The sequence below is a fragment of the Phocoena phocoena genome, chromosome 7 (assembly GCF_963924675.1).
Source record: "Phocoena phocoena chromosome 7, mPhoPho1.1, whole genome shotgun sequence".
NCBI classification, from domain to species: Eukaryota; Metazoa; Chordata; class Mammalia; order Artiodactyla; family Phocoenidae; genus Phocoena; species Phocoena phocoena.
Genome location: NC_089225.1, coordinates 86,146,936 through 86,165,648, shown reverse-complemented (window position 1 = coordinate 86,165,648; position 18,713 = coordinate 86,146,936).

Below are 18,713 nucleotides of genomic sequence, written 5' to 3'. Positions count from 1 at the left end.
CAGCGGCCATGGTTCACAGGCCCAGCCGCTCCGCGGCATGTGGGATCTTCCCGGAGCAGGGCACGAACCCGTGTCCCCTGCATCGGCAGGAGGACTCTCAACCACTGCGCCGCCAGGGAAGCCCCCCTTGTCGTGTTTTAAGTCTGAACTTTGGGCCAAAGGTTGGCTCAGGTTAACTCTGAAGACAGAGGACCAAGAGGCCAGACAGGAAAGTCAGCTGCTATATCTAAAGTAGTCCAGAGAGTAGGATCAAGAGCCTTGACCATCTGCGGCCCAAGCCACTCTACTTTCTCTCTTTCTAAGCTGCAGGGATCATCAGAAGAGGTGGCAATAGCATCAATGGTGGTAGCAGCATCAGTGGAGCCGTTCTGGAGCCGCCTAAGGACAGTCATGGTGGCTGGTAAGTCAAGCCATCCCTGTGATCAAAGCAAGGGTAAAGAATAATAAAATGAAGATTTAGTTTGTATTGGCACTCCCCATGCATTAAATATAAGAGAAGTGTCCCCAAACGAATTTCAGTCTTTTTGAAAATGATGCTCTAGGAGGAAGAGCAAATATTGACACTTCAATAATGTTTGCCCAGAAATCGGTGAGCTGTATACAGCACTCAGGTATCTATGTTACTGGAATCAATTAGGAAAACAGAGAATTGATATCCTCCAATGAGAAATATATGGTAACTGCTGACATTACAGATAACGTCAGCTCTGCAAATCATCTCTGAAGTCATAGGCCTACCCAACACTGTCATCGATGTTTGGGGAATCTGTCTGAGAACACAGCCCTTACTTCGGTTATGCTGTCCATTGCTCTTACCAGACACTGTCTCCCCCAATATGCAATTTCCATACCCTGAAACTAACTCTTTCTATTCATTCATTCATTCAGTAAGTTTGTTGAGAACCTACCTTGTGGTAGCATTATTTTAGGATGGACAGAATCTCTGGTTCCAGTAGGGGAATAGAAACAATGAAAAAGCACAAAGTTAGATATTTTCACAGGAAAATGAAAATGAATGAGTCATGTGAAGACCTGAGTAAGGAGTATTCCAGCTAGAGGATCAGTGAATGCAAAGGCCCTGGGGTACATACAACTGCTTTCTCTTTACCCTCCTGGTGTGTTTAGTGGTTCTCCAGTCTCTGGTTTCTTCTGAGGCTTTTGGCTCCTTCCTTCTTTCTTTCCTTTGTCCCCACCTTCTTCCTTCCTTCCTTTCTTTTCTTTTATTATTTATACTGTCAGAGGTCTTTTAAGGCGTCTTATGGCCATGAAAATCTCACACCTTAAAGCCTTCTCTTCCCAAACAGAATTTTGTTGTCATTGCTCAGATGCCTCTCTCTCTTCCCACATAGATTTTAAGTTCTTTGAAATGACGCACTAAAGTGTCTTAGATCTTTATGGATTTCCCAAAATGCCTAATATAACAAGCGGCATATAGGAGAGGTTCAGAATAATGAATGTTGGCTCAAACGACAATGTTCCTAGCTGGAGAAGGTTGTTGAGATTAATTTGCCCACCCAAGACATTTTTTAACTATACATGCCTGGTCTCTCTCCTTCTCTTATTTATTTGTATTCAGTTTATCTCCAGAGAACTAAAAAATTTTAAAGCACTGTGGGGAAGAAATGCTTAGATATTGCTAATGTTTTTTATTTGGGGTATCAATTCTTATCCTGTGAAGTAACTGATAAAGTCTTTATTGATAAAGGCAGTCCAGTAACAAGTAGTTTTTATGCAAGGAATACATGTGTTCAGTGTAATCGGGCTGGCCTAAGGTTGAAAGCTGAAGTTCATTAGCTTCTCTTAATAAGAGATGATTCCAAAGAGCCAACCAGTGATTTATAATGTGTTTGGGAAAAGCCCTAATCCTTAACTTTTAGAACCAGAGAACAGTTTTTTTTTTCTCACTTCTCTTCTGAAAGAGGAGAGACGTGACCCTGGGTGAGATGGAGGGGTGCGTTAATGTAAATTCTCAGTCTGTGGCTTTCAGGGTCACAGCTTCAGCCTCCTAACTTCAAACTAGCACCAATGAAAAGGGCTTTTAGAGCAGCAGGCTGGTACCATAGTGATGGGACGGTTGCTAAGGATGTCATTATCACTCTGATTGCAGGAATCGGTGAGTTAATTGGCATGACCTCATTCAAGTCCTCAGGGCCTACCTGTTCACAAATTACAAAGGAGACAGAAAGTTGATCTTTTTATAGTGTCAGGAGGAAGCACCTGTTAACATTTAAAATAACATCTGAAACAAGGTATAACACGCACTATTTATCTACCTGTTACCTTTTTCTCACACTGCATCCTCCCTTCTCCTCTTTACTATATAGAATTAAGACTTGCCCTTCTCAAAAAAAAATTTTTTTAATTGTACTATTGTTCCTATTCCCTCTAGCGTAAGAGGGATTTATTTATTTATTTATTTTGGTCTGAGAATCAGCCATTAAACTGAAGAAGGCTCACGGAAATGAACTGAAATGTCTTATAGGAAGAAAAATAGCAGTGTGAAGATAAAAAAAAAAAATCCAGGATAATGGAGATTGATCGCTTGATCTATCTATGGCCTCAAATAAAACTGATTGAATTTAACATGTTAGGTTACAGTTAAAATGCTTAGTTGTTTCAGTCAGGGTAATATAGTTTCAGATTTTCATAGGGAGCCATTTATTTATTTTTGCATTTGTGAATCATTTAGTCATTCCCTTGTGAGTGAGAATACATTTATTTTCCAACTCCCTGCTGTTAGGTGTTCTATTAATACCACACTAGTTGAAATAAATGGAGCGGTAGAAACTGTTTGGTGGTGAATTTGTTTTTCAGATTTTTTTTTTGATACTGCTATTTTGGTAAGTTGGTTTCCCAACCTCTCCAGCAGTTTAAATAGAGTCTTAACTTCTCACCCTTTCCCCTCTCTAGCTGCACATTTGATTGTTGCTTTTGCCTTGATATGGACAACTTCAAGGCCGCCTAAAGCATTGTAACCCAAGAGATGCATAAAAAAGAGGGTGTATGGTAAAATCATTCTAGTCAAGCGGTAGACGTCAAAAATTATGGACAGAGCGACAGCTTTCTCAAACACAAGTTTTCTCTCCACCCCTTTGTACTCTACCCCGAAAACCCAACCTAATAAAGAGGAAAATTGGCTCTACAGGTTATAAGGAAGGGGCAAGGGTCATATTTCCCAGGATTCTAAAAGGGAATTTTCAAATGTACTTCAACTGTGCTTGAGCCCAGTCAGGTTTGCTCATGTGCCTTTGGAGTAAAGCTGGGCAAAGATAACGTCCTTGTTATTCTGGGCAGCTAATTACTGTCAGTAATTGTTGTCTGTAGTGAACACGATGCGGCTTAAAGGGGGGATGGTGGAGAGGAGTGCTGGGAGGCGGGTCCGCTCGGCTTTGAACAACATCCAGTCCTCGGAGGCTGATTCGAACAGGAGGGCTTCTTTGGGGACAAGTTCAGAAAGGCCGCAAAGGGGCATTTGGAGGAAAGCACGTGGACCTCCCTACGTTCCGGCACTGGCAAAGGTCAGGCAAATAATCGAATCACTCTTCCTCGGCTTTCATTTCATCGGCAGCACTCGTGAGGATGGGGAGGGGGCTGGAGAGGGGAGGTAGTAGGTGGCCCTGCTCCTCCCGGCGAGGGGGAGGGAGGTGGTCAAGGACATTCCATTCCACTCTCTGCTCTCACTGAACCCTCGGGAAAGAACAAAGAAAGAATGACAAGGATACAGACATGCTGGGCACGTGCATTCACAAACACACACACACAGGCAGCACTGACAGTAAGGAGTCAATAGGAGCAAAAGGATAATTTATGCCGAGACTGGAAACGCTGAGAGAAAACCAACACAGAAGTGTAACGTGGGGAGGGGAGAGAGGATGAAGACAATCCCTCGCATCTCTTAGGGCCCACTCTCCAAGATCTAAAACTACACCCATGCCTGAGAGATACTTATAAAAGGAGTATCACCTGAAACTGACAAAGGAGGAAACTGAGGCTCAGAGAAAGGAAGTAAATCCTTCAAGGACGCAGATCAAATATTCAAGGAAGTAAGGACTACAGCTCGGGTGTGTGAGCTGGTATCCTGACACCACAGGATCTTGCGCAGGTGGCAGCAGCTAAAAGCAGCACGGTGGAGGAAGCGATGCGAGATGGGGGGCCTACGGGGCAGGCTTCAAGCTGCTTCAGAAAGAGACTTGCATCTTGGTGAGGCTCTGGACTTTCTCCGATTTCTTTCACTTGTTTTATGAAACCAATAAAGTGAAGTCAGTGAAACATTTTACTGGCAGCTCTGGGTGTATTCTAATTGGCGTATAGTTGGAATTCCCGTCATTGCCAGGGAGAAAGCAACCGCTCCAATTCCCTGAAGATTATTTAGGGGTAGATTTATGAAGGGGAAACAGGAACAGGGCTAGAGACTCAACTTCCTAAAGCCATTTCCTTTGACTGGGGTGGGGAGAGTTTTGCCACCAATTTCCTGCCTACATTCCTAAATATTTTTACCAAGGTCCCTCCTCCATTCCCATTTTCATCAACGGACTTGAAATCTCCAAAGATCGGCTTACAGGGACTCCCTCAGCCAGAGGTGAACCATCACCTGAGACAGATCCCAATCACTTTCCACCTCTGTCCACCAGCCAGGCTGGCTGCTGGCTGGGAGAACTGGGTTCTAGTGTTTTCCCCAGCCCAGCCTCTCCCAGGGTTAGTGAATGAAGCTGGAAAGGAACTCCCTGCCTCTGCTGCCCAGGGCCACAGTGACTTTGCATTATGCTGAGACAATGAGGGTAGTGTTTGTGGCTGGGACTCTCTCAAGCAAATGCTACTGAATACATTTGGAAGGAGCATGCTTAGTTGGACACTGCCATGGTGTAGGAACCAAAACCAACTGGAAAAGGAAGAGTGTAGAAGAGTTTGATTTCTTCAACTTCATCGTACGGGGTCTGAACTTGGACCTAGGTTCAGATTTCAGCTAAAGTCGATTTTGAATCTTGTTCAAGTTATTTCACATCTTTGGTGCCTCAGTTTCCTTATCTGTTAAAAAACAAAGCAAACATAGCATTTGTACCCAATTTACAAGTGTATTCTGAGGATGCAATCATATTATTTGTGCGAAGCAATTAGCACAGAGTTTGAAACATAATTAGTACTTGACAAATGTTAAACAAGCCTCGCTAGCTCCGTAAGTGTTCCTTATATCAGTTACCCTTTCAGCTCTTCAGTTTGTAGAACTTAACTAATACCTTATAGGTAGAGTCATCCTGAGGAAATGAAGAATAGAAAAGGATTTAATTTTTTTGTTGTTGTTTTTGTTTTTGTTTTTTTGTGGTACACGGGCCTCTCACTGTTGTGGTCTCTCCCGTTGTGGAGCACAGGCTCCGGACGCGCAGGCTCAGCGGCCATGGCTCACGGGCCCAGCCACTCCGCGGCATGTGGGACCCCACCCCGGACCGGGGCGTGAACCCGTGTCCCCTGCATCAGCAGGCGTACTCTCAATCACTGCGCCACCAGGGAAGCCCAGGATTTAATTTTTTTTTTTTTTTTTTTTGCGGTACGCGGGCCTCTCACTGTTGTGGCCTCTCCCGTTGCGGAGCACAGGCTCCGGACGCGCAGGCTCAGCGGCCATGGCTCACGGGCCCAGCCGCTCCGCAGCATGTGGGATCTTCCCGGGCCGGGTCATGAACCTGTGTCCCCTGCATCGGCAGGCGGACTCTCAACCACTGCGCCACCAGGAAAGCCCCTCCAGGATTTAATTTTTGACTTTGGTATTTTGTTGTTGTTGATGTTTTTTCTAAATACCACTTATTGAAGAGTTAGAATAACTGTTGCAAAATGAGAGAAGCTTTTATAAAGCCTGACAAATGTTGACTTTCCAATTCTGCTTAATCTCATGATTTGGTTCAATCAAATGTGATGTCTTGCGTGTGATGGGTTTGTCATCATTAAATAGACATTGTCAAGTGCCTGTGTAGTCACCACATATTTTTAATGTTTAGCAGCTTTGTGGTCAAAATGAGCAGATTCCATTTTGGCAGGGTGTGGAAACATCCGGTCTGTCATTTAGACATGACTCCATTTACTGCAGGAAGTGAGAGCAAACAGGAGGCATCCAGCCTGCTTGTGGGTGTCTGGGCAGATTTTTGAAGGACGCTCCAGCTACTGAGACGTGGAGCAAGTCCATTCTGGCTGTCAGGTGGCAGGTAGTAGCCCAGCCGTTTGCCATCACTGGAAGTGTTAACACAGGGGGTCATCATGTGATACCATGAGAAGGTGGAGCCCAGCGGGAGAGAGTTCAAAGCGTTTGCACAACCTGGCAGGTGGGCAGCATCGTGGATGTCTTTGGGGAGATAGCAGGGCCACACACACTGGCTTCCCTTCCATGACAGTGGTTTGAGATTGTAGAGAGAGTCTGGTATGGGTCTTGGTTTTAAAGAAACTAAATACTAGGCAAGCTAGCAAGATAAGGGCTTCAGGCTTGAATTAGGAATCAGCTGCCAGGATTGGAGAGTGGGCGGGGACCAATCCATATGCTTTGGTTGTGTTAATTAATCCCCACAATAAGCCTGTGGGTTGGGTACTATTATCATTATGCCCATTTTTCAGAGGAAGAAACTGAGGCTTGGAGAGTAACTTGCCCAGAGATGCACAGCAAGCAGCAGAGATGGGATCAACGCAGGCAGTCTGGCTCCAGTGTTCATAGTCAACCACTTCATCCAACACCCCTCAAAGCAGATGCTCTTTTAAGTGTTATAGAGTTTGAGAAGCTTGACCGGGGCTGACCCTGCAGGTGAGTATTGAAGGCCCTAAGCTACGGGGTGGGTGGAACCCCAGGGTGCAGGAGTTAGGCTTGGCCTGATACTATGTCCCAGTGCCCCTTGGAGAAAAGCTTCCTAGCTCTTCCCAATAAATGGCAGTTTCTGTCCCAGTCAGGAGTTTCCTGTTTCAGTTCAGACCTAGGAATTTTGGCTAGGCTCTCAGTCCTTTCTAACTCAGAAATCCTCCCAGGAAACCAGATAATTTCTGGCACTGATCTATAGAATTTAAGGCAGCTCTCAGCAGACTCAAATATCCATCTGCCATGTGGTTAGACCATAGTGGAATTCCAGAGAGAAAGGGAGCAGTATTTGTCTGCATTCCAATGTATAAATCCTTTTCTTTGAAGAAGGGGACTTGAATTTATTGAGGTCCTACTATGTACTTTACATAAGTAGTTGCTTTTAGTATTTACAATGAATTAATTTCCCATGGCTGCTGTACCACCAACTGGGTCACTTAGAACCAGAGAAATTCATTGTCTCACAGTTCTGGAGGCTGGAAGTCTGAAATCAAGATTATGGGAGGGCCATGCTCCCTCAGACACCTGGAGGGGAAATATCCTTCCTTGCCTCTTCCTAGCATCTGGTGGTTCTCAGCAATCCTTGACATTCCTTGGCTTGCAGATTCATTCCTCCAATCCCCCATCTTCACATGGTGTTCCTTCTGTGTCCCTTCACATGTCTTCCCTCTGCACATGTCTCCCTGTGTCCAACTTTCCTCTTTTTATAAGGACATCAGTCATGTTGCATTAGAGCCCATCTTAATGATCTCATGTTAGCTTGACTACATCCGCAAGACCCGATTTTCAAGGAAAGTCACATTTGGAAGTTCTGGAGGTTAGGAGTTTGGGGGGCACATACAATAGCCCCACTAGTACCCCCTCCTCTCTTTTGCAGGCAAGGAAAGTGAGGCTGAAGTTGACTCAGCTAGTAAGTGTTGGAGGACAAGAATCAAATCAAGTCTAATTCCAAGGCTGCACTCTTCCTATCCATATCATGCTGCCCTCTCAGGAGAACAAGCGGTTTATTCCTCTCCTTAAGTGACACCTTTTAAGAACCAATGTGTTTGCTTACGACGCGTCTCAGTCTCGATAGTGACCTGGAAGGTCTGGGGCCCACTCAACACTTGTTCTTCTAATGAGCCTCCTGTTCTTGCTGCTGAATAAATATGATGTACACCTGTGTTATCGAGGGGAGCCATAGATGAACACCTGCTGGGTACCCCTACAGGTAGATGTGACATCCCAAGAGGTCTACACGGCTCAGGAGAGTTTCTCATACTGTACAAAACAGCAGATGCCATACGATGTGTTTTACCCTGGAAAGATTTATCTGCGGTACAAAGAGTCAGAAACTCACAGAGATAATCCCACACTGGCACCTGATGCCTCACAATGAAGTGTGTGTCCTGAGGCGACTCACTTAACCTCTCAGCCTCGCCATCTGCGACCTGGAAGTAATGATGGCCAGCTCTTTGGAGGCATCATTTGGGGCAGCTTCAGAAATGGCCTGGAAGACTGTGGCAGATGGAAGTGCTATATTGACAGCAAGAACGCTGACTGAAAATAATCGGTATTTATAGAATGCCATCCTTAAGGATCCTAAATTTCTTGTGGCCGTCATTCCCAAGCCTTGGGAATTGGAAGAATTGACCTGGAATGTGGTGAAAATGTTCACTCCTCCCCCATCTTCCTTGCCGTTCTCTTTTCAGTTAGAATCACGATTTGAGTTCTCGCCGAAAACAGAACGCTGGGTCAAGGGGGAGGTTTGGGATTATTAACGACCGTCCATCTTCTAGAGCGAATGTGCTTCTGCATCAACGTCTCCTTTCGATTTCTTCCTTTGATAAAATGTATTCAGCAACCAGGCTCTGAGGCAGACACTCCTCTCCCTTAGTCTTCCTCCCTCAGTCAAGTTATTTAATTATATTGTTTTTACTATCCCTTACTGTCTGGCTTTTGGATACCCATGTAATTATCTGATTAGTTCCTATGTAAAATCCTTGCTTTTGGTGTTCCTTCCAATATGCTAAAGATACTTCTAGTGGCAAAGAGCTGGCACTGGTACATTAAACAGCCCAGAATAGCGTGGAGCCAGATGAAAAAGGGTCTCATCTTACTTTATATTAGAGCTCCAGAGCTGGAGAGACTCTTTCCTGCCCATGTTGAAGATCTGCTTGGAAGAGATCCGCACCATAGCACTGTTCTGCAGCATGGATCCCATTTACCTTTATTAATAAACAGCACAGTTACAGGTTCCAAATAAAGAGGGCAGTGCAATCCCATTACACTAATTGTTCCCTATGATGAGTAGGAAGAGTCTAATTGAACTTATTTGAGGTGCCACCTTTATGTTCTCTCAGAACTTTCTACTCGCTTGGGGTTCATGCCATTCTCGGTGTCTCTGTTTGTTTAAAAGAAGACAGAGAGAGATTTGGAGCTGCCTAACTTGTGTCGGAACGTTTCTAGCCTGCGCATTTCCTGGTAATAAGCTATTTGGTCAGATACGTAGAGTTATTTGATCGGGTGTTTAGTCCTCAAATGATGGTCACTGCGTGGGAACAAAGCGAAAATGATTTAATTTACACAAATGCCATTGTTTAATCACTCATTTGCTGTAAACTTGTTTCAAAACGAACGGAATCTCTCTCTAGACCAGCACGGTTCCACTGCTGCATATAAATGAATAATTAGCCAAGAGAATCTATAAATGGCATTATTTTCTACCATTCTAGTTTGCTTTCTGCTGCTGGACTTCTTTAAGAACTTGAAAATATACTTTCTGATCATAGCACTTTTCCAAGAAGTAGAGAGAATTGTTAGAGGGACCCAAATGGCTGTTTCTTTGTTATCTGAGGTAGACAGAATTGAGATAACTCATGAAACACTATCATTCTTGCAAGACCCCTATTTTATTTTATTATTTTATTTCATCTTATTTTGTTTCTGCCTTGGTCTCCATCCCTAATACCCCTAGCACTCCCATCAACACCTTTTTAAAAGGGTCTTTATATAGATTCTTCTAATTCACCTTCCATGTTTTTATTTAGTTTGTGTTTATTTGAAAGATTTTATGGTGTCATTTTTGTATGCATCTTAAAGTTGTATAAATGGTAATGTGCTATACATCTCATTCTCTTTCTGACTTTTCATTTGAAGGAGTGTTTTGACAACTACACATTTTTCTCTGTATAAATCCAGTTCATTGCTTCTGAGTCCTACAGATTATCTCAATACCGATGCGTATACCATTTCTGACTCTTGCATAGAACCCGTTTTACTTATTCATTTCCCTAGTGGCTATCTAACAGGTACTTAGATTCTCTAGAGGGTACTTGATTGCTTTCAACTTTTTGGTACCACAAATAATGCTACAGCAATACTCTATCATCATGTTTCCTTATGGATTTCTGAGCAAGAGATTCTCTAGAGTTCATTCCCAAGAGTGGAGCTTCTGAGTTGTAAGCGTATATACATACTTTACTTCATTAAGTACTTTCAAATTGCTATACAGAATGTTTGCACTTCACCACCAGTGAGGGTGAAATTTCCCCACATCCTTGTCAGCACTTTCTAATTTTTGCGAATTTGGTAGGTAGAAAATAATCTCATTTTTAAAATTTTGCATGTCTCTGATTACTAATGAGGATGTATATCTTTCATATACTATAGTAGCTGTTTCCACTTCCCCATCTGTCAATTGCCTGTACATGTCCATTGCCCACTTTTTTCTTTTAAATTTGCTCTCTTTTTCTTATTTGTTTGTGAAGTTTCTTATATATTCTAGATACCAATTCCACGTCTCTTTTGTAAATATCTTTTTCACAATATTTTGCTGATTTGTCAGTAATGGAAGTCTTTAATTTAGATGAGGTCATATCTACCAAATTCTTTTCCATTAACAGATTTTCATGAGCAGCCTCTATGTAAAATCTTTGTTTGTTTTTCATTCTGATATGCTAAATGTATATGTAATAGCAAAGAGCTGGCTTTGGTACCTTAAGCAGCCCAGAATAGAGTGGTGTCAGAACAGGTCTCATCTCACTTTATATTGGAGGTCCAAAGCTTTAGACACTCTCCCCGCTGTTGCTGCGTTGCTTAGAACAAAGCCACATCCTAGCTTATTTAGCAGTGTGGATTCCACTTATTTTTGTAAATAAACAGCACATTTACATGTTCCAAATAAGGATGATAATACATTCTCTTTGTACTATTGTTCTCTATAATGAGTATGGAGATGACTAATTAGAATATTTTGCAGCACCACCCTTGATGTTCAGTCTGAACTTTCTACTCACTTAGTGTTCCGTTTTGCGTTGTTTGTTTTGGTTTTGCTTTGGTTTAGTTTTTTGGAACTTAGGTGTACACTGTTGATCAACCATACTCCTCAGTTGATGGATTATTATCATTACTTGTCCATGCAGAACTCCTCTTCATTTCTTTGTGTTTTTAAGAATCTGTGTACGTATCTATGTATAGACATATGCACACACATAACACCTATCTACCTATCACAGTAAATGGAATTATTGATTCCAAAAATTAAAATTTCCTACACTGGTATTATATGTCTACATCCTCGCCGTAGCCTCCTGGTGGGTGGGGCATTTTTCTTGGTACTTGACGTGGGCTTGGCCCTATGACTTGCTTCAGCCAATAGGATGCTGGTCCCATTGCATTAACCTGGTTGAATTCACACACTTCAGCTCCTGCTCTTCATCACAAGAAGAACATACCTTTGGTAGCCACTAGTCTAGGGAGAATGAGAACAAACATATGGAACAGATCTGGACTCAACCTGTAGCTTTTTTTTTTTTTTTTTTTTTTAAATGTGTGATACGTGGGCCTCTCACTGTGTGTGGCCTCTCCCGTCGCGGAGCACAGGCTCCAGACGCGCAGGCTCAGCGGCCATGGCTCACGGGCCCAGCCGCTCCGCGGCATGTGGGATCTTCCCGGACCGGGGCACGAACCCGTGTCCCCTGCCTCGGCAGGCGGACTCTCAACCACTGCGCCACCAGGGAAGCCCCAACCTGTAGCTTTTAACCAAGTTCCCAGTCTAGATCAGCCAACCCCCAGCTGACCTGCACATGCATGAGAAATAAATGTTGTAAACCACTGAAATTCTAATATTTGTTATGCATTATTATTGCAAAAATAGCTAGCTAAGATGTCTTTCTTTCTTCCTCCATCCCTCCTTCCCTCCCTCTCTCCCTTCCATTTTCCCTTCCTTTCTCCCCTCCTCCCTCCCTCCCTCCCTCCCTTCCTTCCTTCCTTCCTTCCTCTATTTATGTATCCCATTTTATCCTCATACCACTACCATTTCCCTCCAGCAAGATTAATGTGTTTTATGGATATCTTTATGTATTTTTGAGTGTATATAATTTTTAAATTTTTGTAAATAATACTGTATTATACATCTTCTTCTGTTTCCAACTTTTTTCACCGAGTGTGTGAACATCTAGTCCTTTAATTTTAATTGTTATATAATACTTCATGATGTGTACCAATCACATTTTTGCTATTCTCATTCACAGTGATAAATACCCAGGGCACTCCAAATCCCTTTCGTGTCCCCTTATAGACCCAAAGAATCAATTCCTTGGGATACATGCCCAAGTGGAATTACTGGCTCATAAGGCAAATGCCTACTTAGTAAGGCTAAGTACTGATAAATTGCCAACAGCCTACCATTGCTCTAGCAGTGTATGAAGGTCCCTCTATCCCCATAGCCTCACTGATACTTGGCATTATCCAACTTTCTCTTTTTGCCAATCTAGTTGTTTTAATTTGCATTTCACTGATTACCAATCGTTTTGAGCACCTTGATGAATGCTTATTAACGTCCTGGGTTTGCTCTTCTATAAATTGCCTTGCCCACTTTATCTATAAGAGTTATTACCTTATTGATTTTTAGGAGTTATTTGTATGTTCACAAATTTATCCTTTATTGGTTTAGATGCCACAAGTAACTTTTCCCATTTTGGTAGGTGTAGGAACTTTGTGCGTAGTGCTCTCAATTGAACTAAAACTCTTAATTTTGATGTTAAAATTTAGTTTAGATGTTTTGTTCTGACTTGTGATTTATGCTTTTGAAGTTTTGTTTGAGAAGTCATTCTCCCCTCCTACACTGTTTGTGGGAATGTAAGTTGGTGCAGCCACTGTGGAAAACAGTATGGAAGTTCCTCAGAAAACTAAAAATAGAATTGCCATATCATCCAGCAATCCACTCCTGGGCATATAAGTGGACAAAACTATAATTCAAAAAGATACACACACCCCTATGTTCATAGCAGCACTATTCACAATAGTCAAGACGTGGAAGCAACCTAAATGTCCATCGACAGATGAATAGATAAAGAAGATGTGGTACATATATACAGTGTAATGCTATTCAGCCATAAATAAGAATGAAATAATGCTATTTGCAGCAACATGGTTGCAACTAGGGATTATCACACTAAGTGAAGTAAGTCAGAAAGAGAAAGGCAAGTACTACATGATATCACTTATATGTAGAATCTACAATATGATACAAATGAACCTATTTATGAAACAGAAACAGAATCATGGACATAGAGAACAGATTGGTGGTTGCCAAGGGGAAGGGGGTTGGTGGAGGGATGGAGGGAGAGTTTGGGATTAGCAGATGTAAGTGTTTATAAATAGAATGGATAAACAGCAAGGTCCTACTGCATAGCACAGAGAACTATGTTCAATATCCTATGATAAACCACAATGGAAAAGAATATTAAAAAATGTATATATATGTATAACTGAATTATTTTTCTGTACAGCAGCAATGAACACAATATTGTAAATCAACTATACGTCAATTTTAAAAAAAGTCATTCTCTGCCCTAAGTCACAAAGATGTTACATTACATTTTGTTATTTTAACCTAATTGTTTTATTTATCACATTAAGCTATTTTTCTTGTTTTTTCAAAGTTTTCTCAAATTATGAATGTAAGTACTGAACTTTATCAAACATTGTTTTGTATCTGAAATGATCAGGTGATTTTCTATTTTTTTCCATTAAAGTGTATTTATAAACTGTCTGATCACTCATTCTTCTATTCCAAGGATAAACCTGACTTAATTATAAAATTTTTTGGTATGCTATTGGATTCAGTTATTTAAGATTATTACATCTCTGTTAATCCATGAAGTTGACCTATAAATATCTTTATTATACTGTAACAAATCAGTGCTTATTCAATTAAATTCTTATTCATTTTTGGTATCAAGGATATACTAATTCCATGAAATGTGTTGGTCAGTGTTATGGGCTGAATTGTGTCTCACCAAAATTCATATTTTGAAGTTCTAACCCTCAGAACCTCTGAATATGAACTTATTTGGAGTTAGGATCTTTACAGAGGTAATTAAGTTAAAGTAAGGTCAGTAGGGTGGGCTTAATCCAATATGCCTGGTGTCCTTCTAAAAAGGGGTGATTTGGCTACTGTATACATGGAAAATGCCACATGACCAGGAAGACAGCCATCTATAAGCTATGGAGAGATGCTTGGAAGAGATTCCTCCCTCACAGCCTTCAAAAGGAACCGACCCTGCCAACACCTTGCTTTTGGACTCCCAGCCCCCAGAACTGTGAGATAGTAAGCTTCTGTCATTTAAGCCACCCAGTTTGTGGTACTTTGTTATGGCAGCACCATCAAACCAATATAGTCAGGTTTCCCTTTTTCCATTTTTGGACACAATTTATGTAAAATGGAGATTATTCAAAACTAAGCATTGTAATCTGTTCTCATATTTTTTCTTGTACAAATTTTTCTTTTCCTTAGCATTAATAATTGATTTGCTTTTTACTTGCTTAGTTTTGTAGGTACTGAACACCAGTTCACCCCTACAATTTCTGCCATGATTAAGTCTCTTCTCAATACATTCAAACATATCAGATATTCTAAAATTTCATTTTCTTGGAGTCATTTCTTCCAGAGCCCTCCTCTGATCTTCTTCTCTAATATTAACTGGTTGCTCCCTAGCTCTGCCACATGACAGTCATCCTGGAATCTCCTCTCCCCATTAACTCAAGAATCTCTTTTGCTTCTCTCCTGATATGAAACTCTTATTTCCTGGATCCCATGTCTTTTTCTTTCTTGGTCAACTCTTTTTAGTAGATCACATACTACAGTAGTACATGACAAATAGTGCAAAGCACATATTTTTCCTTTAATTTTAGGAAATTCTTCACCATTACTTTTCGAATATTTTCTTTTCTCCATATGGAAGCTGATTTATCTCCATCTTTAATTCATAATCGATGGAGCCTATTACTTCTAGTTCTATCTTCCATATTACTTAACTTCTACTGCATTCACTCCAACTTTTATCCCTTTCTAATGACTTTTAGGATAGTCTTTATACATAATTTTCTAGCTCACTAATTCTTTCTTCAGCTATGTTTATTCACTCTGCTATTCAAGCTACTCATTGAGTTCTTGATATTTTGAACTCTGTTTTTGGCTTCACACTCCCAATAATTTACTGGGCTGCATTACTGCCCTGAGTTTATACCACGTTGGACTTACACTGGCCTGCCTTGAGGCAGCAGCATGTGAGCAGGGATCTGACAAGACAATGTGGAGGAGAGAAAGCTCTCTTCGGCCTCTGACCTAACTTCCAAGACTATTCTTCTTAACACTTTTGTCCTCCCAAGGGCTACTTGCAGTTAGTTATAAATAATGAAGGCTTTGTGCTCCTTTAGCTACTTAAACTCTCATGTGGCATCTCCAAGGTTGAGTTGCATTGCGGTGGTTGGGAGAAGCCAATAATCTGTGCTTACTCACTGTCTTGTCTGGACCGTTAAACCCAGATGATCATTTCTTCTTTTTTCATTCTAGGATCTTCATTAAGTAATCTTATTAAGCTTTGGGGTTTTTTTCTTTCTCTGTTTTAAATGAGAGTGATATATGATTTGTTAATTGAGAGTGAATATCTGTTTTCAATTTTATAGGAATCTTGAGAGTATTAAAATCATAAAATTGAGAATTATAAAATTCCTTTACTACACTGAGAAATGGTTCTAATTATGAAAATTTCCAAGAACATTGTCCTGATGCTAAAACACTGAAAAAACAGGTTCTATTCTGGTTCTTGGTCTCATTTTCATGTCAGGAAAAGTGATCCTGACCTAGGCAATGTTCCATGGGAGGCATATTAGCTATGGTGTAGGCTTCAGGAGCAGATGGACCTGGGTTTAATTCATGTACCTGCCGTTTATTCCTACATCTTAGTCATCTTTTTATCTCCAGGGCCCAGCACAACTCCTGGCACATGGTAAATCTCCAATAAATGTGTATTAAACAAAAATATTTAGCATTTCTAAGCCTCAGTTTTCTTCACTTAAAAAATGGGGATAACTTTCTAACATAATATTTGGCAAAGAAAATGTATTCAATAAATATTTGTTTTCTTTCCTACTATCCCCTCCTTGTGGTCTCAGCCACTATATTACCCAAGTAGCTTATCTCAGTGCCCAGGGAAACCTGTGCTAACTTGTTGTTATTACCTCAATTCTTTGAACAGAGCAGGGAGGATGATTTTCTCCAGCTGTTATTCATACAATAATTTCCTAAAGAGTAAATTATGAATGACCCCAAATGACAAAATGCATCCTAAAGTCTGAATCGGGTTAGAAGATACATTAAAGCTAATGAAATACCTAATTTGGAAACAGATTTTGGAATCTACAAAGCTAAGGAATTGGCATGGTCTGATACACAGTTCAAAATTAATTTCATTCATAAATCTCCAACGTTGCCTTTTGAAGGGACACTGATGAAAAATGTCAGATGGAAATCTAACCTAGTCTTGTTTATTTGTTAAGTGATATATTTTGTTTACTTTTTAAAAATTATTATTAAGTTATTTTTGCTGTGTTGGTTCTTTGTTTCTGTGTGAGGGCTTTCTCTAGTTGTGGCAAGCGGGGGCCACTCTTCATCGCGGTGCGCGGGCCTCTCACTATCGCGGCCTCTTTTGTTGCACAGCACAGGCTCCAGACGCGCAGGCTCAGTAGTCGTGGCCCACGGGCCCTGTTGCTCCGTGGCATGTGGGATCCTCCCAGACCGGGGCTCGAACACGTGTGCCCTGCATTAGCAGGCAGATTCTCAACCACTGTGCCACCAGGGAAGCCCTTGTTTACTTTTTTTTGGTTTTTGCAGTACGCGGGCCTCTCACTGTTGTGGCCTCTCCTGTTGCGGAGCACAGGCTCTGGACGCGCGAGCTCAGCGGCCATGGCTCACGGGCCCAGCCGCTCTGCGGCATGTGGGATCTTCCCGGAGCAGGGCACGAACCTGTGTCCCCTGCATCGGCAGGCGGACTCTCAACAACTGCGCCACTAGGGAAGCCCCCTTGTTTACTTTTTATAACAGAATTGGCTTGGATACAGAGCATACCGTCCAAGTTACAGAATACAAAAAGGCATATACTAGGAAATGTTTGCCTTGACTCCTTCAAGAAATTCGGTAGCTAATGAAAAGATTCCATTGTAATGTTTTTTTCTCGCCTAAATGTTTTTAAAACAATATAAGGGAGAAATGAGATCAAAGCCAGAACTATTTAAAACAAGTCATCCACATCCCTGGCCCAGTTAGACCCTGGTCTTGACATCATAACTTCCAGTTGATTTTAGCATCTTGAGACCTTGTATTAGAGTATGTAGTTACAACAAAGGGAACGGATTCTGGCCAACTTACACAAAATGGGAATTTACAAGGGGGCAGAGGGGAGTTCCACTGAGGGAGGCTCACAGAATCGAAGGCAAAACTCAGAAACTGGACTGATTAAGTGTAAGAAAAAGGAACCAAATTGCTTTAGAATTCTGCTTCAAGATTTACTTGACCATCTCCCCCGGCCCTGCTGCCAAGATGGGTGAGTGCCACCCACAAGAAACTTAGAAGAGAGGCTCTGATCGATAAATCTTTTCTTTTCTTTTCTTTTCTTTTCTATCACTCTTCTAGAGGAGGGAAGAGAGGCTTCATTTACAGTCCCACCCACGATATACATTTTGGGGGAAATATACTTTCCCTAAAAGGAATTGGGTTTCTCTTACCAAAAGACAAGGGGATGGATTCTGAATAATCAAATAAAGAAAAATTGTCCACTGTATATCATTCCAAAATGCAATTTAAAAGAAGAATCTTTTAAATCAGAAAGCTTCTTCAGTCTATTAATGAATTTAAAATTCAAAGTCGTGCCTTAAATTTTGTGTTCTTTTATTTGAATTATTGGGAATGATTTGAGAATATGCCATAGTCTTCATAGATTGGATTAAAGATGGGAATGACTTCCTCAAAGAATAATTTTGGGTGGAGAGAAAGGATAGTAGTTGTAGTGGTAAACAAGTTGACCTTCTGGGCTTGCCTACTAACCCACTTTATAATCAACAGTGAGTAATTCAATTTACCCAGCCTTGCAAATCATTAAAACATAAATAAATAAAGAGGCCTGCAAAAATTCTGCCTGGCCTGCAAAATGTGCTTGGCTGTCATCCATATCGCCAATACTTCTGATCTCTGTGGCTTCTCTCATGGACAGCTAAGAACGTACAAGCTTTGATACACTCAAGCATACTCAAACATCTTCCCTGCATCACTTCCTGGGAACTAACTCCCCTACCAACACACATCCAAAAAAGAACAGAAATGGGGGGAGGAGTGTGGAGGGAGGGAGGTGATTATTTTCTTATGAGGTTTCACATAATTTCTTTTCCACCCAGAGCATGTGACAGGAGGTGATTTTTGCAAATAAATTAACCTCTGTGCTCTTCAGGGTCAATAATACTTTCCCATTTTACTGGGGAATTTGAATTATTGACTTGTGTCTTCATTCCCTAGAAGGCGAATTGAAGGGAATAGGTTTTTGAAGTAGTTTTGATTTTTTAAAATTGT